General features: G+C 40.6%; 1 protein-coding gene and 1 long non-coding RNA gene across 3 annotated transcripts in view; one reads left to right on the forward strand and one right to left on the reverse strand.

Annotated features, from left to right (window-relative positions):
• Positions 1-8,101, reverse strand: part of RHOBTB1 (Rho related BTB domain containing 1) — a 49,137-nt gene extending 41,036 nt beyond the window's left edge. Inside the window, exons 1-2 of one of the 2 annotated variants that reach the window (XM_053949147.1) lie at positions 7,938-8,101; positions 3,457-3,558 (exon numbers count right to left, since the gene is read on the reverse strand). The gene's annotated coding sequence lies outside the window, so the exon portion shown is untranslated. Of the gene's footprint in view, positions 1-3,456; positions 3,559-7,696; positions 7,772-7,937 lie in introns of those variants that run through there. The other variant, XM_053949148.1, reaches the window with a different exon arrangement.
• A 170-nt stretch (positions 8,102-8,271) lies between these two features.
• On the forward strand, positions 8,272-12,792 carry LOC128791557 (uncharacterized). The gene is made up of 4 exons (XR_008432073.1): positions 8,272-8,533; positions 10,616-10,689; positions 10,803-10,873; positions 12,724-12,792. It is a non-coding gene; the product is annotated as an uncharacterized LOC128791557 (long non-coding RNA).
• The last annotated feature ends 10,353 nt before the right edge of the window (positions 12,793-23,145 follow it).

The following is a 23,145-nucleotide window of genomic DNA, read 5'->3' on the forward strand; positions in this document are numbered from 1 at the left end:
ACTGACAAAGCAGCTGAAAACAAAAAGCAGCTAAAGCTCAGGTACTCTTACCATACTATGTTTTTATTACTCCAAATCCTCATTTTGAGGGTGCTAGGCCCTTGCTTCCAGAGGTGTGAGAGACAGGTAATTCCAGCTGGCAAGAGAATGTTTTGATGTTACAGCACTGATTTTATATCCCAGCTTTGATTTCTTATGTTGGGTACCTTGATGCTTAAGCTCCCTGAAATAACGGACATTTCAGAGCTGCATAATTTCTTTTCTTCCTTTCCCAGCTAACTGTAACAAATTGTTCCTGATTCTGCATAGGTGTTGTGAAAAACAGTAATTCTCCTTTATGTAAAGCACAGCAAATGCCATTAAAAAGTTAGAAATATGGATTTCAACAGTATGATAAACAGTGCTAGAAAACATAAATTTAATTACAAAGATCAAAAGCAACAAACAGCAACACTGCCCTTCTTTTCACATCTGAACCACCCCACAAGGCAGTCCCCCACATTTCTAATCTCTAGACACAAGCAGCTGTAAGTCTGAGAAGAACTAGTTCAAGCAGTTTTAAAATATAAAATTTCCTCTGATAAATTTAATTCTGCTGAAGGTTGCTGTTGCACACGCACCCCTCTGCTGGCTTTGCACAGTCCAGAACTTTGTATTTACCATTCTGAATTGTCAGATACATTCAAGTGCCAGATTGCACTGTAGAGGCAGTAGCTATTTTATTCCACTGACTGTGAAGACACTAATCTCTGAGAGAGCAGTAGCTTCTTTACCCAGACAGCTAAATTTACTACTACTTGTCTTATAATGCCTCAAGTGACATAGAAGCCCAAAAGCAAATAACCTTTGACTGGGATATTAAGGAGTAAATAACACCTCTATAAAGACACATCTCCCAGAGATGTAGCATTTTCTGATTCAAGCACATACCCATCCACAAGTCAGCTTTTTTTCAAACCTCCAGATAATATTCACTTTGAGAAGAGACCAAATCAGAGAAACAACAGGAACTGGTGTGGAAACAGCAAATTTCTGAGAATATTGTTCTGTAATTTAGCTATATGAGCTATACATGTTACTCAGAAATTCATTTTAAAACAGTTTGGGAAGCGAGGCTTGACACTGGGAGCAGAGGTGAAAAGAGATATTCGGATTCTTGGGTGTGCCATTTCCCTCAATAGGTACTTTTTGATGGTGAGATCAGTGAATGCATATTAAATAATTCACAGCATCAGTGTCCTGGTTTCAGCTGGAATACAGTCAATTTTCCTCCCAGTTGCTGGTACAGAGCTGTGTTTTGGACTCACTTTGAGAAAGCTGATGACGCACGGGTGTTGTAGGTGTTGCTTGGTAGTGCTCACTCCAAACTGAGACATTTCAGTGCTCTGCCAGTGAGCAGGTACACAGAAGCTGAGGGGGAGCAGGGCAGGACAGGTGACCCAAACTGGCCAAAGGGATATTCCATACCCTAAAAGGTCTTGCCCAGTATATAAACTGGGGGAGTCAGCTGGGACCTGCCAATTGCTGCTCAGGGCTGGGCTGGGCCTCAGCCAGCATGTATGCATCACTTATTTTTCTGGGGTTTTATTTCTCTCCCTTTCTTTTCGCTCCCTTTTCATTCCAATGATTATCATATTGTATTTCAATTATTAAACAGTCCTTAGCCCACATGTTTTACCTTTTTTCTGATTCTCTTCCCCTCTTATGTACTGGGGGTACCTAAGCAAGCAACTACATAGTACTTAGCTTCTGGCTGGGGTTAAACCATGACAATCACAACTTGCATATGTGTAATACTTTATACTGGCTTTCAGGAACTGCATTACCTACAAAATTACTTCTATTTTTATTCACAAAGTATATGTTTGTCTTTGATGACGTCCTGAAAGGGACTCATTAAATTACTAATGTAACTATTAAAGCTATTAAATTACCAATTTTGAGGGATCAATTCAAAGCACATTGAGATAAGCATAAATCCAAAGTAAACCAAGTGTCTCTTCACTTCATTGACCCTCCTATGAGGCTCTGAATGCTAAAATGTCTTTCTCCTGACAAGATTAACCCCTTCATTGTATAATCCTCCCTGGCCAAAACAGTGGAAGTAGCTACACCTAGGGCTCACAAAATGTTCTTCTTGGTAGTACACAATGATGAGGGCAGGAGGGATGCTTGGTTTGTGTTTACTTTTAGAGCCCAGGGGGGAGATTGCTCCCTAAGCTTCCTGACAAGATGTTTATTTTTATTCACATTGTCACTATGTTTTCCCATGAACAAATATTTATACTTTGGAGGAAATGTTTCAGTAACAAGTTTCAGACAGGATAAGAAATGTTCACTTCCCTTCCTTTTATTATGAGAAAGCAATTTTGTTTACAGGAGGAAGTAAGTAAATCAATTCCCCAGAGATGCCTGGGAAGGGGTAATTCTTGCAGGGAACCTGTCTTGAAAATACTGGCAGCATGACATTAGGTCAGTATTAGCTGACCTGTGGAGGTTTCATTTGCAATTGCAAGAAATGAACACATCAGAGATTTATTGTTTCCTTTGTTCAGAGAAATAGACCATTCCTGTGAAATCCTCTCTTAATTAAAACATTCTCCCTTCTGACAAATTTAGTAGCATCTTATGTCCCTATCTGCATTATTATAACGTACATTTAATACATATGGAAAGCTATAAATCCATCTTTTGTTAATACTTCTGAACATATAACAGACTGAGAAGGCCAGTGGATGAAAATGACCTAAGTTCATTGACTACTCCAAATTGCGAGCAGAGGGTTTGATTCTATGATCTCCTGAAGTTCCTTACAACCTGAATTTTCCCACAATCCTAAATTAAGGACATGTATTTGTATTTACTAACTTACATACTTACTGCAGGAACTGTGAAGATTTGGCTGTGATGCTTGACAAAAGCAATATAAATATACACCTGTAACTCAGGCTGGCAAAAGCCCTATTTTTCCCTAGGCTGCATAGAGCAGGAACTCAGAAAGCTGCCTGGATGCATGGAAAAGTACCTACATATCTGTGGTACAAACTCTTCCTTCATCCCAGGATCTCGCTCATTTCCTGCACCTGCAGTTAGTCTGTGTGTGAGTATTCGCTCTTGAACATCAGACTTTGCAGCTTCCGTTTCTTTGATGCTTGGAAAAAAGCTTGACATTGGGTCAAAAGCTACTCTGTGCAGAAGCTGCTCATTACCAATCCTGCAGCACCAACATTTGTTTTTATCTGCAGGAATATCAGAACAAAGCTGACTAATCCTGTAAATGAAAATATTATTTGTAGGACTTTTCAGTTAAGACTTTTGGTACAAAGTTTGCCAAGACACAAATGTTATAACTCTAAAACACTTGACCAAAAGCTGCTGGTCAGAAGAGCAATGGTGATAGGCAACACTAAGTGAAACAAGTCAGGTTTTTGTTTATTTCTCCCTGTCGATACTTACCACACAGGAGAAAATGTTCACATCCATTTTTAGCAGCTTGATCAAAAGCAGAATTACTTCATGTAAATAAATACTTCATGTCTTTCTCTTAACGTGGCACTCCTAAAGAGGAAAGAAGGAAAAAAAAAATTTACTATTTTCAACCTAAAATTACCTCACATGCAACAGCAACAACATCTTTTATGATGCATTTTATATTGTAAAACAGGCCTGCTTGGTCAATAAAACAGTCTTTTAAAGTTTCAAACAGGTAAACTTTACTAAAGTAAAGTGCATCTTTACTAAGACACTCTTTGCTCCAATGCAGTGAAGAAATCATGGGTAGCTTGATGAGCTTTTGGGCATAACTGGAGATTGACACAACTCTGTCAAATGAAGCTTTTTCATTAATAATTTCCTTATGGATTTAGATTAAAAAAAAAAACCCAAACCACCTTAGGTGTCAGAACCTAACACTGCTGTATCCCAGTTAACCAGCTCCTCTCTCTTAGGCAAGAGACTGAGGAGGGATTTTTTGGCCACCTTCAAGGTGACAAGACTCTAAAATATGAGTTGACAGCCTGATGACACATGAACTGGGAATTCTATGTTGCTTCCCCACTTTGGTAAAAAATGAAATTAACCATAAATGTCCTTCATTGGGTTTGGTAAATGCCTACTTTACTGTGGCTTGGTTCCCATCCAGGAGCAAGGTGGAGGTTTTCCAAGAACTGAAGGTGGGAAGAACATTGATTTCACTTCAGATGCTGCCCTAAAATCAAAGTTCGGGGGCACAAGTAGGCTTCAGAGGTTCAGGATAGCTTGAATAGCAGCAGTGAAATGCAGAGTCTTCAAATGAACAGAATAGTGGCCCACTGGGCATTTCTCCCTTCTTATCAGGTCATTTCAGAACTGAATTTAGGACTGAAGTTAATTTCTCACAGAAATTACAACCTTCTGTAGATACCCAGCACAACACAAGAAAGAGCGCAAACAGAAAATGAATACTTGATTCCACCTCTGTGGAATAGACAAGCCCCAAGAATTGACACAAGAGCTAGAGGCATGATGTTTATGTCCTCTAGGAGTCCTGCCCTCCCCTTTGCTACTTATCAATAAGCATTTTAGTGGCAAAGACATATCAGTCTTCCTGAACTGCCATGTTACATGCAGCTACTACTGTGGAGAATCTTCTCACCATCTTTTCTACCATGTTCACCCTTACTTCCACCAAGGCAGGCCCAGACAACCCGCTTTGTAAGCCCTACAAATAACAGCCTTAACCCACAATTAAACAGCTCCCCAAATTATTAATTAGTGACATTAGCATACTCAGGGCTCTAAAACTCTTTAAATAGATACCTTATGTGATAGTGTACCATTCATAACTGTTTACTTGCTTCTTGAGTATTGATGGCAGATTAGAAGTTACTTGCAGCTTCTTTCAGAACATTTATTTAAAAAAAAAAACAAACTAAAAAAAGAACATCTGGTTTATCTGATCATAAACCCAGAGCTTTCTATGTTTTTACTTTACTGAGATTTCATTTGCTTCTAACAGCCTTTCTCTGCTTCACCCTCATTAAAATCTACAGACATGACCTCAAAGGACATATCAAGATCCTTCTTACTCTCAGATGTGTAAAGCCCTTCCAAGAGCTCATTCACAATTCTTTTTTATCAGTCATTAATCATTTACATTATTGTCCTATTAAAGGTCACATTAAGACTCTTCTGCTTGCTGAGATATTTTTTAAATTGTTACGCTGTAAAGTGAGACCAGTTGTTTGAAGAATGTAAGCAGATAGAAATGCAGCTAAACCTGATTTTCATCATTACTAAAGCATAAGCCTAAAAGTTCTACTTCACAGATAAAAGTTTATGGCCTTCATCCCCCTGCCCCTCAGTCTTCCACTTTCTGGTTTTGAAGACAGTTGAATTCTTAATTAGCATTGTTCTATTCTATTACAACTCCAAAATACAACCATCTCTCACACCATGGTAGTGGAAGCAATCTCTCTCTATGATGATCTGCACTCAGAAGAACAGAGCAGCTAAATCTTACATGCACCTTCCGTACCAGAGTCTCGAGGAGCTCCCAGCTGAGAAGAGAGCTGCCTTGCTGTGACCCTCACCCTGTGTTCCTGCAGAGAAAGCATCAGTTCTGGTCATGGCAGTGCACTTCCTTCTCTCCCCCATCTGCTCTGCACCCAGGCAGGCAGTACCCCAACTAAAGCTCACCCACAGCAACAAGCACACCGTGATACCGTGTGCAGGGCATGCAGCAAGGTCACCATGGGCTGAGGGAAACTAAAACCTGCTGGAACACAGAGTAATTCGGTGAGGGAGGTAATGGTGTAATTCTCCTAAGTGGGGAATTTCTTTTAAATAGGCAGGGAGGTGAGAAACAGGAACACCTGCTGCAGGTTGGCAAGTGAAACATTTGCAGTGCAAACCAGGCCCAGAAGGAACACAAAAGAGGCCAGGTGGAACACTGGGCTCCCTGGATGACTCTTTGTGGCCAACATTCATGTGTAATCTGGTTTAGAAGCCTCTTCTGTGACAGACAAGACACTCTTCTTATACACTGACACTACAGAAAACTCAAGAAAACTCAGCCCAGTTTTTCCCTCAAATCCACCTCACCTTCACCTTTGTGTTGTTAAGAAGCCTTAGCTGATCCAGCCTTTGCCCCACTCCTATTTTGTTTGATTTGTTGGGGATTTTTATTATTATTATTATTACCAAACTAACAATATTGCAGAATTCTATCCTCTCAAGTTTTAGTTTTTTTTTTTTTTTTTTTTTTTTTTTAATGAGTTTCCTTTAACTAGCCCATCATCTCTGTGCATTGGTTTCAGTTTCTGTAACAACATGTATTCACAGGACATCTGCCCCAAATCTCTTCAACAAACTTTGAAGGATTACATGGAAGAAAACTGCTTTTAAGCCTTATGTTTCTGACTTAATTAATATGGTCTCACTTCAAACTTTTGCCTTTAAAAGCTCAAATACTGGGAGAAATTTAAGTAAAAGAAACAGCAGAACCTTAGTTCACTGCTGTAATCTTTACTATGACACACCTCACTTGCTCTTCATTGCATGGTTGAACAGACAGTAAAAATGTTAGTTCCCATTGATACCTAAATCAACATTTCCTCTCAACATACATTCAAACCTTTAATATTGCTGGATCCACAGCAAATGCAAGTGTTTTGCCCTTTCTATTTCAGTTTTGGCAAGTATGTTTTTTTCTGGGATCTCTCAGAGAAGAAGGAACTTTTTCCTGTATTGATTACACATACAACAGCATGATGAGGTGTGATATAAATATTTCCATTTAACTAAGTACAAATGACAATATCTGGTGTGAAGTTGACAATCAGGTTCTAAAAGAAGATGGGATATTATGATTGCCACTAGCCCTATCTTAAGAGCACCCACAACAACTCAGTTAAGCAGCTGCTAAACGAAAGTGCAAGTAACTCTAAAGCTCTGATTTCCTATGCTCCCCAAGCAGGGAAAAGGTCTTCTCCTTTATCATTCATTTTTTTTCCAAGAGCTGCAGAAGAGTTGGGCTAGGTACGGCCTATTGCTTCTCCCCAGAGGTTCTCAACAACTGGAAAGAAGAGAAAGAGCTCTTGAATGTCATTCTCCTGATAGGTCTTTTAGGGAGGCATGTCCTCCTTTATTACCAGCTCCTCCTGTATTCAGTTCTCTACATGCATTTGCACTCTGTACCAATTACGAATTTAATTCTTGTAATGCAAAGAACCATTAATAATTTAAGATTAAAAAGAAACCTAAGGGCAGGAATATTCCATTTTTGCTCACGAGATTGATGGTACGCTGCTAGTATGTCAAGTTATCTTTGTGCATGCTACGTTAATTCAGCAAATTGCTTTTCAAACAAAGTGCATGCAGAAAGTGCCTGGAGATTCGACACTGCGGGGAACGCTGGGTCTATTTCATCTTCCCCAACACTACAGGAGAAGAAAGTTTCATTTCTATGGCAAATGTGCCAAACCCAGAAAGTGAAATAGGAACAGATTTTAGTTTTGTCCATTTCATTTTCACAAACAGGGGTTAGCCAAGAGCGCATAAAAGTCATGCCAGGTGTAGTGATAAAGAGCCCAGCGCCCTGCCTGCACCGTGAGAAACCAGAGAAACAGCGAACGCGTCTAACGGTACGGAATGGCTCAGGAGCGATGCAGCAGGACCGCCTGACAGCCAAGTGAGCTGTCAGCATTTCTGACCTTACCGCGGAAGGGAACGGGACATCAGGGCGAGGCGGGCAGGTGCAGAGACTGTCCTGGGGCAGGAGCTGGCCCGGAACGCGGAGCGCCCCGGCCCGCCGGTCCCAGCCCCGCGGTGCCCCAGCCGCCCGCCGCTCCTTCCTCCGCCGCAGCTTCCCACGGCGTCCGGCCGCGCCGGGTCACGCACAGCGACCGGCGGCGGCGTCCGCCCGTCCCGCGCCCGCCACCGGGGCCGCAGCGTCTCACCTGAGGGCGGAGCGGGACCGGCCGGGGACAGGACAGAAGTGGCGCTCAGCGGGGTGCGGAGGGGGTGCGGTGTCTCGGGTGCGGTGCCGTCCCGCTCTGCCGTGCCGTGCCGTGCCGTGCCGTTCTCTCTCTGTGCCGTGCCGCTCTCTGCCGTTCTCTGTGCCGTGCCGTTCCGTTCTGTGCCGTGCCCGGCGCGGAGCGGGCGCGCGCGTCCCAGCCAACCAGCGCCGTCACGTGAGCGCGCCCCGGCACGCGGCGCTGCTGCCGCGGCCGTTACGGCAGCGCGCGCGCGGCGGCGGCGGGAAGCGCGCGCAGAGGAGGGCGCGGGGCGGCGCGCGCGCTGCTCCGCTCTGAGGGGCCGGGGGTCGCCGCGCCCCTCACGGGGCTCTGGGGCTGCCGGCGGCGGTGCGCTCGCCCTTCCTGCCCTCGGGAGAGATCGTTTCCAGGAATTGAGGGGCTACGGCGGCAGGAAATCCTCCGGGGCCCCGTGCGGGGAGCGGCCGCAATGGCATCACCTCCGTGCGCGGGAGGGTGGGGTCCCCAGCCGCCTCCTCCCTGCTCCCTGAGAGCATCCGCACAGTGAAATGTGGATCGAGGTGTGTGTGCTTCCCTGAACTGTGAATTCTCCTGTGTTTAACATTGCTGACGAGTAAATCCTACCGCACCGCTCGCCTCAGTTTACCCACACAGAACTTTCATGCTGAATCGTAGCTAAAAAAAAAAAAAAAAAAAAAAAAAAAAAAAAAAGTTAAGCCTGTTTTCCGCTCAGGATGCTTTCCACTTACACTGCCCTCAGGGTGTCTGACCTCTCTATCAATAATACGCTAAGAGAAGTCTTTAAAGAGAACAATAGCGGGATTCCGTAAGTAAACCAGCTCCGTCAGGCATTTAAAACGGTTGTAGAACGTATTGCTGAAATGCTTAGGTAAATTTGACGAATGGCCCAGTAGTCTGGTGTTAAAGGAATTTTCTGCCTACTCAGGATCTTGGACTCAATTTTCCACCCTGGGTCATCCTGTGCTGCTGACGGGGATTTGGGAGGACTGTGGGGGCCAGGCAGTCAGCCCTTGTGCCAGTGCTTCACGTCGGTGATGTTTAATGGTGGTCACGGGGAGTTTCTGACACCACAGCCCTTCTGAAAGGGAAGGGCTGAGATACAGGGTCTAAGGACAGCAGGAGCTGGCAGTATTGCAGGTAGAGAGGCAGGCTGGGCTTGCGGCCAGACTGCTCTCCTATCTCAATGGCAGAGATCAGGCACTCTGTGCAGAACTAATGAACCTAACACCCATATCACAAAAACCGTAAGAGAAGCAGGGTTCATTGAATCTTTCTTCTTTTGATGATTTTCATTTCATGTTCTTCCATGTGGACTCATGCAGGCTTGACATGTACCTGCTGTATACTGTATGAATAGTGCAATATACATACATGCTGTATCAGGATGCTGAACTGTGCAGCAGGGGGAATTAGCCTGTGTAGAGCTCTGTGATGGACAGACTGCCTTCAGCCCATAAATCAGCTTTAGACTGCTATCAAACACTAGCATACCCTGTTTTACATTTGTAAAAAAATGTGGGAGAATGATCACAGGATTTCAGGAGCTGAGCCTATAAAATAAATGGCACTGGTATTGTGAAGCCCTCATTAAGACAGAAACTGGTAGCAACTTGGCTAAATGTAAAATTTAGAATAAGTGAACAAAAGATAATGACCTTTGTTGCATATGTGGTACTAAGGACAAAGAAGGATTGCTAGGCCATAGTTACTCCCCAGTATTGGAAGGATTATTTTATTTGGGAAGAATTTATACCGAATCCTGGTAACTCATATTTAGAGCCCCAACGAGGAAGCCTCCACCATGCTCCCACAGTATTTGTGTGCAGAATTGTATAGTTGTGCAATTTCACTCTGTACAAACAAACTATCTAAATTCCTGTAATTTGTGCTGGAAACACACTATCATTTGCAAGGCAATTGGAGCAGACAGCTGAGCTCACACGGGTTATCATCTGCATCTGTTCAGAGGACAGCCCCCAACCTTGTATTGGCTAATATTTTTAGCTTTGCTAACTAAACCCACAGGAGATAAAAGTCCACCCACACAACAGGTTATATAGTTTGCTTTAAATCAGCTGTGTTTTGTGAACACTGAAGGGCTTGATTCTGTTTCATGTATTTCCTTCAGCACTTCAAAATGAATTTAGGTTGTTTGAAAGGTCCTTGACGGACAATTTTAGAAATTGAATTCTCGTGTTTAATCCCAGACTGAGTCCGACACAAGGCAGCATCTCAGCTGTATCAGAGAGGAAACTTTGCTAGTCTGAGGGTAGTCTTATTTACTTACTTTCACATGCCAGTAAAGGCAGGATTTCCTGTTTTTTCACTGATCTATAGTTACTGGGTGTAGGATATTTTCATTACATTAAAATTATGCCTTGGATACTAAGATTGTATGTTTAATTTGGAAAAAAAACCCAAGTATTTAGTAAATCATCTGCCCTTGAAGGTATGATAATTCAATTTCAGCCTTAAATTAATTAGGCAGTAGTATGGAAAGCTAACGATCTTCACAGAACACTTGCTTTCTTTCCACCAACTTTCATTTGTAGTTCCTTATTGATTTTTGAAAAATTAATTTATGTTTTTAATATTGTGCTTGTTTTTGTGCAAAATTACAGGTGTTGAATCTATAAGCAGAGATGGAGTGCCATGATCTTTCAAAGTGCACATGGAATAGATAAGGAGAAACTATGTAAGTTCTAGGCTTCCAGGAATGGAAGACAAAACTATTTATAAAATTTGCTGTTAAGAATAATTGTTGGCTGACAGCTGTGTAACTTTTATGACAATATCTCTTGAATCCAGGACATAAGACCAACTGATACCAGTCAGGATGCCAAGACTGTGATTTTTCCTCATTCACAGAAGATATTGAGGTGACAAAATTGTTTATGATTGTGAGTCTTTTCATTGGTACACCATTATCAAGCTGCAGTTACATTAGTCTGACTAGAGTAGCTCCAGGTGACTCATGGCTTTCATTATATGTCTGAGTTCTTAAAGCATAAAAAATTTGGTAGAGGTAATTTTTTTTCTGCAGAAAAATGAAACAAAATATGTTTTGTGATAGTAAGTGCATTTGTACTCTTCAGCACTCATTACATGTTATAGGATGGAGGTAGATTGTGAGCTTTCTGGAAGTTCTCTTAGCTGTTTTCAACCAGTGCCTTGAAGCAATAGGAGTCACTGACAGTGAACCTAGCATAGATCTTTGTGCTATGGTGGAGCAGGGAGTGTTCCTGTGTTCAGTTCTGCCAAGTGAACTGTGGTGACATAGGAGGTCATATGGGACATGGGGATGAGCAATTCCCAGGCTTTCCAGACAGGGTTGGAAGCCAATGGCTCATTATGCTACAATTTATTGATATGTTTCTAATGTTTTATCCTCTATTGTCTTAGGGTTATGACTGTAGTTACTGTATCCCTTTACTGACACATTGGTCTGGAACAGGCTTCAGACAGTGGCATTCTCTTGCTGAGTATTCTCTGGCTCTGCAGCAGGCTGTGGCCAACTCTGGCTTCCATTCCTATTCCCTGTCATTTGGTGTTAGGGCAGGTGGAGCTCCGGTTCTCCACATCTGTGTGTGGCAAAGATTGTACTGGCTTTGAAGTCTGCTTCTTTGTCCTAAGAGACATCAGAATCACTGTCAGGAGCCTTCCTGAGGGCTTTCAGAGCCTTTCTTAGAAGGCCTTATTACAGCTTTAGTACAATAAATCAGAGGAGTGAGAGGTTTTAGTTCTTCCCTATGAGGATTTGGCAAGTCCAAACCTAAAACGTTATAAATAGTTCAGTAAGAGTTGTGAGCAGAACAAGAGTCAAATAAAACATCAGGAGGTCCACTAGAACCTTCTGGTGGAGGTATATCTTATCCTTATAGAGTGTTATAAAAATAATTTTATAAACACTGAAGTAATCACTGCCATGAATCACATTGTGTTCATACCAGACAAACCTACGTAAGACTGGCAAAGCTTTATCTGGGTAAAGATGCTGACTTGGAAACTGTGAGAGAGAAAAGATTTCACTGGCAGACTGTTGTAACAGTGAAATATTTTATCCTGAGGAGAAATAGCTTGTGGAAATGTCAAATCTATATTATACAAAAGTAATGCAGAGGGAATCCATTCCTGATCTTGGAAAACCTACCTGAATCTCCCACTCCTTTGGGATCATAAATATCAGGAGTGTGACAGCAGAGCTCCTGAGTTCTAGTGGTTCAAACAAATAAACATTTATCAACTCTGGTTTGATGAACAGTTCCTGTTTATCTGGCATTGCTCAAAATCATATCTTAATACAGTTTGTTCTTTTTAAATAAAAAGGCTTATAACTAGCTCAGACAAGCCTTTGAAGAATACACTCTAAAGAACACTGGAAAGAACAACAATGCCATGGAAGAAGGATAAAGACAAGCCTTTCCACTCATTTATTTTCATAGTTTTATTAAATGTAGTTAATATGTTTAGCCACACTGAACTAGCCTTTGGTAAAGCACAAAATTCATCACAAAAATCTTGCATGACTTAATAATTACACAAAATTGATCCATGAAAAAGAGATCATCAACTAATGTAGAGTGTTAAACTGTCTGAAGCTTATTCATCCTTATATTCAGATGTAAAACTGAGGCAGTACAAGAACAGACCAAAATATTCCTATCCCATCCCACCTCTTCTCCTCTCCTCCCTCTCCTCTCCCATCATTTTTGTACACATGTGACTACAGAGCTCATGGATGAATTTGCTGTGGGGAAGAAGTGGCTAAGTCCCTCCATTTATGTGTGCTTCTGCAAGGTAAGCATTTGTGGCTATATAGTTCCCCTGTCTAGCCTGAGTTGCAGAATTTAATCCCCACTTGAAACCTAGATGGATTGCAACACTGTGTAGTGTGTGTGGTTGTTTGCTCTGCCAATACAGAGGATTTGCACCAACGTAGCTGCTTTCCTAACAAATCCTCTGTACAACGAGCCAAGATCTGTGATACCATGTAGGCTTAATTCTCAACACCCTTTCACCATAACCTTTCACCATGCAGCAAATGTGAATTGCTACCAAACTAGAACAGAAGTTTTACCCTGTTTGGAAAGCATTTGTGATCAGCTGTAACTCAAGGAGAGCAGGCCCACTGTGAATTAAATACTGTTTGCTGAAAATGTGTATTGGATTTAATCCAATTACTTGATTGCTGGCACAGATTCTTTTGGTGACCATGAGTTTCCAAGAAAAAAGATATAATTTTATCTCCCTTCCTAGATTTAGCACTATTCAAATGTCAAATTGTTTTGTGTGTTTCCACTCCTGATCTTGAAGTCTGGATCAGTGTGGAAGACAGAATGAGCACACCACCTCCAAGTCCTTATCATCTAGGCCCAAACTCCTCTTGTGCAGTGTGTGTGGGAATCTCTCACAAGCATCACACTCAAAAAGCATATAATTTTGTAGTGATTTATGCATCAGTTCAAATGCTGCTTGCTGTAAAAGAATTCCTTGTTTCTGTCCTCACAAATACCAGTTACTGTACCAAGGGACTTTGGCCAAAACTAGCCAGCCTGTATAACTACAGGAAAAACAGTGCCTTCTGATAGCTCAGATTATGATATCCATGCAAAAATGTATGCACACATACATCTGAAATGTAGACATTGGCAATTTGGATAGTTCTCAAGCTGGTCCAATATGTTACAGTAGTATGCTTCGTTGTTGAGTGTTATAATCTCATGCTTTTCTAGACCTGGTAATAGGCTGCTATCCATAAAAGGATATTTAACTGTAAGTAGTATTTTTGCATGCTGTTTAATCTACTTACTCTATGTTTTCACTTCTTTGTTTTGTCTCCCATTTATCAGCTAAAACAAAATGTAGGTGCTTATATAAAACTTTTCAACAAAAGTTTTTGCTGCTAAAAAGGCCCAAACACAAACCTCAGGTTTATATGCTACCCTCTGCTGTAGCTGTGGGCTGTAAGCACCATGGTTCATCAGAAGCCAAAATCAACACAGCACAGAGCCACAGAGGACCTGAGTGTCAAATAGAACTTCTCCTTTGTTCCATGTGCTCTTGGAATCCGTATTTTGTTGTTAGCTTACGAGACCCTAGGAGAGGTTAAGAATTATCACCTTGCAGTGTATCACTAGTGGAGACCAGAATTGTCTCACTGTGAATAAGAGAAGTCTGCTACAATGGCAGTCAGTAAATAATCCTTGTGTCTGGATTCAGATTCTGACTTCTTTGTTCTAGCAAGATGTTGGATCTGATGGTCTGGATTTTAATTGTTTGTGGAACTGGAGGGTTAAAGAGGATCAAGAAAGAGAATTATGATTTTTATATTGCCTCTACATTTAAAGATTGTGGTATACTACATGAGGAAACTTGCTCTGCATTTTCAAACAAAGAGACATTGAAAATATGCCAGATGCATTTAAATAAACCTATTAAAAATTTGAAAAATGTGAAAATATGAGGAAAAAATAAAGGGAATACTGATTATTGCTTTCAAATGTTCAGACTTACATTTTAATTGAAATAGTTAATTAAATTATGCCAAACTAGTATTTAATTTGCAGAGCTTCACTTGGGCTTAAGATCTGTATATCTTGATAATCACAGAAAAGTTGTCTTCTGCATACATAACTAGATCCTGTAGCTCAAAAAAAGAAAAATGTGAAGACAATTTTAGTACATACAGAAAATTTTGGCAATGTCCTGTGCTTTGTTACCAATTGCTTACTCTTTTCAGACTGAGGGCATATGACACTAAACTCAAGAAAATTTTTCATTGTCTCTAACAAGATAAATCACTGTCAGTGATCCATCGCTGTTTCTAGATACTGATTGCTCTTTTGCTAGAACTTTGAGAAAACACTAGAGTGCTTGAAGAATCATAGTTTGAAATATTTCAGGAAAATCCAAATGTCTTGAAACCTGAGAAAGGAGCCGACCAGTTGGTGCAGGCAACGTTGTTACTTGAACTACTTGCTCTTAAGCAGGTGCTTTCAACATTTTATAAAGAGCTGATAGACATCTTTACAAATATTTGATAGTTTGTTTAAGCCTTTACCAGATAATACTTCTTTGCCCATGACATGTTTAGAGCATATGTAAATCATTCAAAGAACTTTGAATTATTGTATTTGAATTTCTATATAGTTCATAAACTATGAACTATTTTGTTTTCCATTTAGGGAATTCTATATATTTAGTGATAAATGTCTAAGTAATTTTTCCCTTCTGTTAGAATCTATTGTGAAGAATGTGAGTTTTGAAAACTTCTTGACAACTTCCATAAAGAGTTCTTGGCTGTATTTTCATGTTCTGAAGATGCAGAACACTGTCTGTGATGCGACTCACTCTTTGTAGCCTGCCATTTGTCAGTGTTTAGGGTTTGTGGCAGCAGCTCTCTGGCCACAGAGATCAGGCACAGATTTTCCCAGGCATTTTCCCAGGGAAGGCTGTGGGAAGATCAGAGAAAGGAATGAGAAACAATTCTTATCTCCACTAGTTGCACCTGCTGTTATGCACATGTGGAATGTGTCATGGAGATTTGTTTACCAAAGGGTGATTTCTTCATTGGACACTGGATGGTGTTTAGATTGATTGACCAATTAGGTCAAAGCTGTATCAGACTGCCTGTAAGGGTTACTGAGTTTCCTAATAAGTATAGTATAATATAGTATAGGATGATATAATAAAGAAATTGATCGGCCTTCTGCAATCATAGAGTCAATGCTAATTATTACCCGACTAGGGGCCTGTGGCGACAAGGGTTAACCCAATCCATTGGCATAAAAACCATAAATGGATGTTTGTGCCTCTCAACACAAGTGTGCATCATTTTATGCAGTTGGGAATGTACACTAACCAATCCACAGAAGATACAGGGGAAAAGAAATAATTAAATCTGGGCAGAAATGCTGAAACAGCAAAATAATAATAGAATCATAGAATAGTTTGTGTTAAAAGTGACCTTTAAAGTTGCAACCCACCTGCAGTGAGTAGGGACATCTTCAAATAGATTAGGATGTTCAGAGCTCTGTCCAGCCTGACCATGAATGTTTTCAGAGATGAGGCATCCATCACCTGTGGCAGCATTTGACCACCCTTATTGTAAAAAATATCTTCCTTGTATCTAGTCCAAATCTTCCCTCTTTTTGTTTAAAAACATTACCCCTTGTCCTATTGTACAAACCCTACTAAAATGTTTCTTCCTATTTTTCTTGTAAGTCCCATCTAAATTTCCAAAAGCTACAATAGGGTCTCCAAAACCATTTCTTCTCCAGACCAAACAACAACAACTGCCTCAGCTTTTCCTCATAGCAGAGGTGTTCCATCCTTCTGATTATTTCTGTGGCCCTCTTCTGGACCCACTCTGGCACGTCCACATCTTTCCTGTGCTGAGAAACCTAAAAGAAGCATCCTACCAGTTTAGATGGCAGCACCTAGAGTTGCTACAAGAAACTGTTACAAATTATCTGCATAGATGTCAGTTATCCTAACGTCCCTAAATAAACTGAGTCACAGAGCCAAAGGGCTTTTAAGGCTGCCAGTGAATCTTCAACACACAGATTCCAGGCTTCAAGGACTAGGCATCTCTGGTGCTACAATCACCAGCAGCGTCTACAGGGCATCAAGATTCAGTTCTAGGGAAAGGGATTTGAACTTGCAGTGATATGCACTTTCCCAACTTAGTACAGACAAGCAGTGCTTCTGCAGGGTCTCATTTTGAGGCTCATCTCATCTCATCAGCACGTCAGAGACCTGTTACTGGTAGCAAACCAGTTGCAAGGTCCTAGCCTGGCAAGTAAGGCAGGAAGAGAAATCAGTGTCAATACTTCAGACTGTAGAAATTTCCTTTCTTTCTAACCCTGAATCTATTTTGGCTTTCAAAAGATAATATGGTAATCTGTCCCGTCATCTGTTTATCACAGCACTTGTACTGTTACATATTGTGGCTCCCAATAACAGAAATTAAAGTGGAAAAACTTGTCAAAATCTATAGTTATTTTTAAATTTTGGATTTGTTTTGTGAAAAATAGATGACTTCGTCTTTTCTTAGTCCAAAGGAAAAAAAAAAAAAAAAAAGAAAAAGCAGCTGTAACCTTAGTGACATGACTGACTTTCTGAATTACTTGGCAAGGGCATTTGTATTTCAGTATTAGTCTGGGCCATTAGAGAAGTAAACAGCAATTTGTGATTGGTGACTGCAAAATGTTATTCACAGAGCACATGCATTCATCTGAAAATATTTTAGTTCTTAGGCTGTATTTCTGAGCTTTCAAGCACTCTCAATATTTTTTCATTGATATTTGATCCTGACAGGAAATAAAAGCAAAGACACTGCTGCCTGGATAGTGAGAATAAAAGGGATTCACATCTACTTTTTAGTGTCAGAATAAAGCAATGAAAGTGAAAAATCCCATGGCACAAATTGGCGTAAATCTGATAAATTCTGTCCCATGGGAATCTTTTGTCTGGAATGACTCTCCTTGATAAACTCAGTGTCTTCAGTAGTTGCTATATTCAGCACCTGGAGAAGAGAACTGTAATTTTTGAAAACTAGAAGGCTACCAAGGGAGAAAGTCAGTGAGAACTTTGGTGGATCTGCCAGGATACCTTGTCTCGTTTATGTCTCTTGGATTACAAATAGATCTGCGAGTAGCAGAGCTGAGGAAGATACAATTTCATCTTTGCATCTTCTGGGGATCTAATACTGTCTGCACCATGGCTATACTTTACTCAACAGTTGGCATAGGCTGAAATGGTGAGATATTTGGGTAAGACTAGTTACATGCATATAAAGAAATTGTCATGCCATAAGAGTGATTGTTCATTAAGGAGTTTTTTTCTTACTAGCCTGGTTTTCTGTGAAATACACTGTGTCTTACTTCTCTGCTGCATAATGGATTTGGGCATCTGGGATAAAGCCTTTCTTTTTTTCCTTCTGTCCCCTCTTAGAATGCAGCATCAGCAGCCTGCCAAGTAGTTTAGGTATTAATAAGGTTACTGCCATAGGTTCCATCTGCCATTAGTTCAAATGCTGTCTTGGGCCAATGAAGTTACATTGCTTTTGGTACTGGAACAGTGTAGCCTTCCTGGAAATGTGTGGTGCTGATTTCCTGTCCATGTTCTGTGGGAAAAACTGGCCTGTTCTTAAGGCTTTTTTTGTCAGCTAATGCACAATTGCAGGCATTGTCTCAGCCCTAAAAGATTTAGCAGGACAATTTTCTTAAGGAAAGATTTACCAATATGAATAAATGAAATACATTGGGTTTGTGAGAATTTATGCCCAGAGTTTACAAATGAAGTGTGATAAAGTCTCTGTGGGTTGAAGGTAAAATAAGGTGTATCATAAACAAGGACTTTACTGTTTAGCAATGCTGCATATATGAAACATTTCATTTCAGTTTATTTTAAGCCCTGTACTTTGCTGCCTCAGTGTTCACTTTTTCCCGACCTGTAAATCATAGGGTGAGTGTTTGAAGATCATATGTCTCAGAGCGTGCAGGTGAATGGAAGGTTAAACATTGTGACTGGCATTCAGGTGACTCTTGTGCAATCAATCCCAGTGATATGATACTCAGTCATAAGAACTGACAGTCATGGGGAGAAAAAAAGGGCAGAGGAAGATGAAGAGGAGGCTCTTGAATGTTTTCAAATGTTGCATTGAAAGAAAAAAAAATAGCTGGTCTTTAATTCTTGGCTGCAGCTGGGTCTCTGGCAGGCATGAGGATGAGCTGACTGCTTGCTCAAATTTTCAGGAGCACAGGGGAAAGGGCTGCAGTCCAGAATCCCCCTGTTCCTATTCTTCCTGAGGTGGAAGGCAGAGGGGAAGGGAACCAGGACCATGGCTGTATCCTATGAAACAGTGACTGTTTCTTTGCATGGTCACAGAAGAGCCAAATGTATTTGCTTTATGCATCTTGTGCTATCTGGTAAGATGCTGAAATGCATCAGATATTTTGATCTTCATAAATACACAAGGAAGCCAATGTTTAGATAGTCCAAGGAAGATTCTAAGGGAGATTTATAAATTCAGTTCAGCATGGAGCTCAGGGTTTAATGGGCCAGTTCTAGCAATGATATCCACACAGTTATCTTTGTACAGTAGCTAAAAGAAATTAGTTTAAACCTTAACCTGAGAGACAGAAAATCCCTTTGCAATCTTTTCCAGTTACTGTTTCAGTGAAGTGCTCTCAGCATATTGGTAGCTTCCTAATGGTTAGCACATATTTCATATTCTTGCCCTTATGTTTACAAATGTATACGTGATTAGGAAAAAGTCTTTCTGAGGGAGAAGAGGCAGTGGAAGGTGTTAATAGAGGAGGCATGAAACTTCATATTTCCATAGGCCTTTGGAGGGATACAAGGAGGGATTTAAAATCTGAGGAGAGGCAGGACACAGAGGCAGCTGTGGATGACAATGCACTCCTAAGCAGTTTCACAGTTCTGTACAAGGAGTAAGAGGTACAAAATAAAGGCATGGACCCAAAACGATGTATCATCAAGTATATTATCCTCTTAAAAGTGAAGGATGGCCTATGCCCTCCTTTGCTTTCTGGCTTGCTGCAGCAGTGAGTGCAGCTATCTGAGTACCTCTGAGGTCACACCTGACACAGTTACTGTGAGAACAGTCATGCTTCAAGGTCACTGCACACCAGACACTAGGGAAATGTAAATAGAGTTTATCATAGAAAGATGGTAGAGTGGCTTGTACCCCTCAACCTGCCCTGCCCCTCTCCTCCTGCCAGTAAACCACTTACCTTTTTAGCACCATCACAGAGGAAGTCTTTGATTACATTTATTTAGTTAAGCATGATAACTAGGCACAGCACAGCAGAAAGGACATATAAGCTAACTAAGGGAATGACAGTATTCTCCTCTGTGTAGGTCTTGTGACATCTACTGTAGCTGTTTCTATTTCATGATTTTACGGCAGATTTATGAAAAGTTCTGTCTACCTCAATGGACACAGCAAGGGAGAGTGTTCTCTAAATACAGAAGTTTCCACCTACTAATAAAGGTATTTTATGGAAAATTTACTTTAGGATTTCATAGCAATCAGTTTCCTTACAGCTGCCTCTTCTCATACAATCATTTAATCACATAAGCTTTGCATATGCTGGTGGGGTTTTCAAGTGCCTAATGCAAAATGGAAAAAGGACATTTGTCCTTAAACAATTTTTCTTCTTGGAATAAAGCATTTATTTTCCAAGATTTACTGGCTCATTGCTTTTGATGGCACTCAAGCTACCTTCTTTCTGAAAACAGTGGATTACTTGTCCTTTGAAACCCCAAGCTTTTATGATGTGTCAAATTTAATATCCCAAAATAAGGCTCTACATAGTCCTGGCTGTTATCTTTACTCAGCCCAGGTGACCTCACATTGCACCATGGGGAATTTCCTTATCATGAATTTCTAGTTAAGTTTTGAATCTCTCTCAGGCAGAGCTGCTACATTATTGTTTTATTCTATATTAAAATACAAAACCACATTAATGAAACCTACAGCAGTGTTTATTAATCCATAATGAACATGGCAAGTTGACTCCATAATCTTGAAATTGCATATCAAATCAGATTTTTCCAAGTGGTATTCTATAAAACAGCATGTAATTTCCTCTCTTACACATTTGATACTTCATGAGCTTGCACAGAAATAACATTACCTGTTATAATTAATATAACATAAAGAACCTAGTTCAAAATAATGAGGAAGGGAACTCTTGCAGTAGTAGGTCAGAAAGTACTTGTGTCTGTGGGGATCTCTTATCAACCTTACTTTTTTTCTCAGCATTATTACCATGGATGAAGTTAATTAAATATATTTGGTGTACTGGAGATATAGAGAACACATACATGTTTTGTACTGTAGTAGCATTCTCCTCACTTGCCTAATTATTGATACTACAGTATAGTTGTTCAGACTGACAAAGGCCATTTTTATGCAAAATAGCAAATTACTTTGAGCCCAGGAGCAGGACAAGTGAAATATAGTCCTATTCCAATAAAATATGGCCTTTGGGATCCACTGGAAACAGGAATGCTAGACTAGGAACATAGCTTGTACTTTCCTTGAGATGCAGGTCTTGCATCTAATTCTGTTAGAAGTTAAGATTACCATTTTCTACCACTGCCATAGTGAACAGGTAATTTCAAAGAAGAAGATTTAATGTGGTCATATGGTGTTCCTCCACCACAAAGCCTGGCTGTGTGATCCCTTGATGCTGATACAATCACTAATTCCTGGCTGGGGTCCTTAGGGCTTATCTTCTATGCCTGGTTCTGCCATTTGCATATGTACATAAGTGTTCTATGCATGCCTGTATGGAATTTCCTGCTGTACTCATTTGAGGTTCTACTACCTACACTGTTATGTAGAAATAGACATACTGTAAGAACACAAATGCATTAAGCCTTTAAGAGAAATGATATGGAAAGACATAGGTCAGTGAACAGGCAGTGGAAAATTGAGCAAAATTATCAGATCACAATCTGGGTTTTGTGAAACATACTGTGTAGCTGCAATATGTAGCAATTTCTTCCAAAAATCTATATTTTAAGTAATTATGTAAAAGAAAAATAGATCCATACACAGAGAATCCAGAGCTTCCTGGAAAAAAACACCTGCAATGCCACCTTTTTGTGTGCTGACTTCAATCGCTGCACTCTGGCTGTGCAGGTATGCCGTAAGTCATTCCTGACAATCCCACCTGCCACGATTAATATTGGCCGAGTATAAAGGCAAACTGGCTGCTTGGCAGCTTGCACAAACATTGCAGCAGGGCAGTCCAGAGTCTGGTTGCAGCTGGCAGAAAGCTCCACTCTGTGGCTGCAGAGCTGTGCCTGTCCCAGTGTCACCAGCACAGTGGTAACAGCCATGGCCCTTGGGATCTGTGCCCAGCAGGGAGTGCACACTCTCTGCTCCTAACTATGCCTCTTGCTACAAAAAAGGCCCATTGGAGGAGATGGTGAAAGAAGCTACGCTGGCATCTCCATGCCCTCTGAGAATTCTTTCTCTACTACACTGACCACTCAGTCAAATTCAAAAGACTTCAGGATGTTTTGAACATCCCAGAGAGCAAATTGATTAGTAATCCAGTTCTTACATTCCATTTGATTGCTTTATTGAGCCTGTATTCCTCATGCCAAAGGGATCCCTGGGGTCTGATAAATTTGGTGTGAAAAGAGATGTTTGAATTAAGCATTTCATGGATGAAGAGGGCACAACAGATCTATTTAGAAACTGCACTAATACTTAGATTCTGCCTGCTTTTTAATGGTTTTAAATGGAAAGATCGCCTTTCTCTGCTATATTGTAATGTTGAATACATTATATATAGTAGGTATGTAATGCAGTTATGATACTATTATGTGTAATTCACCTTTGTAAGCAGAGATAAAGAAAGAAAGCACCTACTTCTGTCACATTTGTAATTCAAAGTGTATCAAAACCTAGCAGCAAAAAAAATTTGCAGGCCTATGAGTGGAAGTGGCTGTAGGAGTGTGTCCTCCACATGTGGGAGGGAATGTGAGAATTTTTCAGTGCTTTCAAAGGGAGTGACTGATAAAGCTTTGCACTTTTATTAGTGGTGCCCGTATTTACTGAATGGTACATTTACTGGCTTTATTTGTGATAGCAAACATTTGTGTCTTGCAATCATGTTCCTCAAGTGTGGATCATTCTCCCTCAGTTCATAAACAACCCTCTCTTCAGAGGCCCTCTGACACAACTCCTACAATGGGAAAATTTTGTTTTCCTTTTGTCTATCTCTGTTTGTACTTTTCCTGTACACTAAACTTCATGAAGTGTCCACTGTTGCTGGTATGCTTAGGAAGCAGCCGCAGAATTATGAATGTCACTGCAAACTACTAGTTTCAATGAAATCTTCAATCATCCAAATGCATAAGCAACCTGACATATATAAGAGTAGTCCCAGTTGAGTGAGAATAAGATAAGAGTCTAATGAGCTCATTCACACATATAAAGTGATGGTGATCATGATTATGCAGAACACCAGCTTTGTCAGAAATTAATTTTTATGCCATCAAAAGATATTAATACTTTCATAGTAATTTTCTGCAGCAGGCACTAACAAGAAAACAGTTTGGAAAAAAATGGTTGAAAGGCCCATTTACAACTTGGGAATGTGAG

This window comes from Vidua chalybeata, chromosome 8, assembly GCF_026979565.1.
Source record: "Vidua chalybeata isolate OUT-0048 chromosome 8, bVidCha1 merged haplotype, whole genome shotgun sequence".
NCBI classification, from domain to species: domain Eukaryota; kingdom Metazoa; phylum Chordata; class Aves; order Passeriformes; family Viduidae; genus Vidua; species Vidua chalybeata.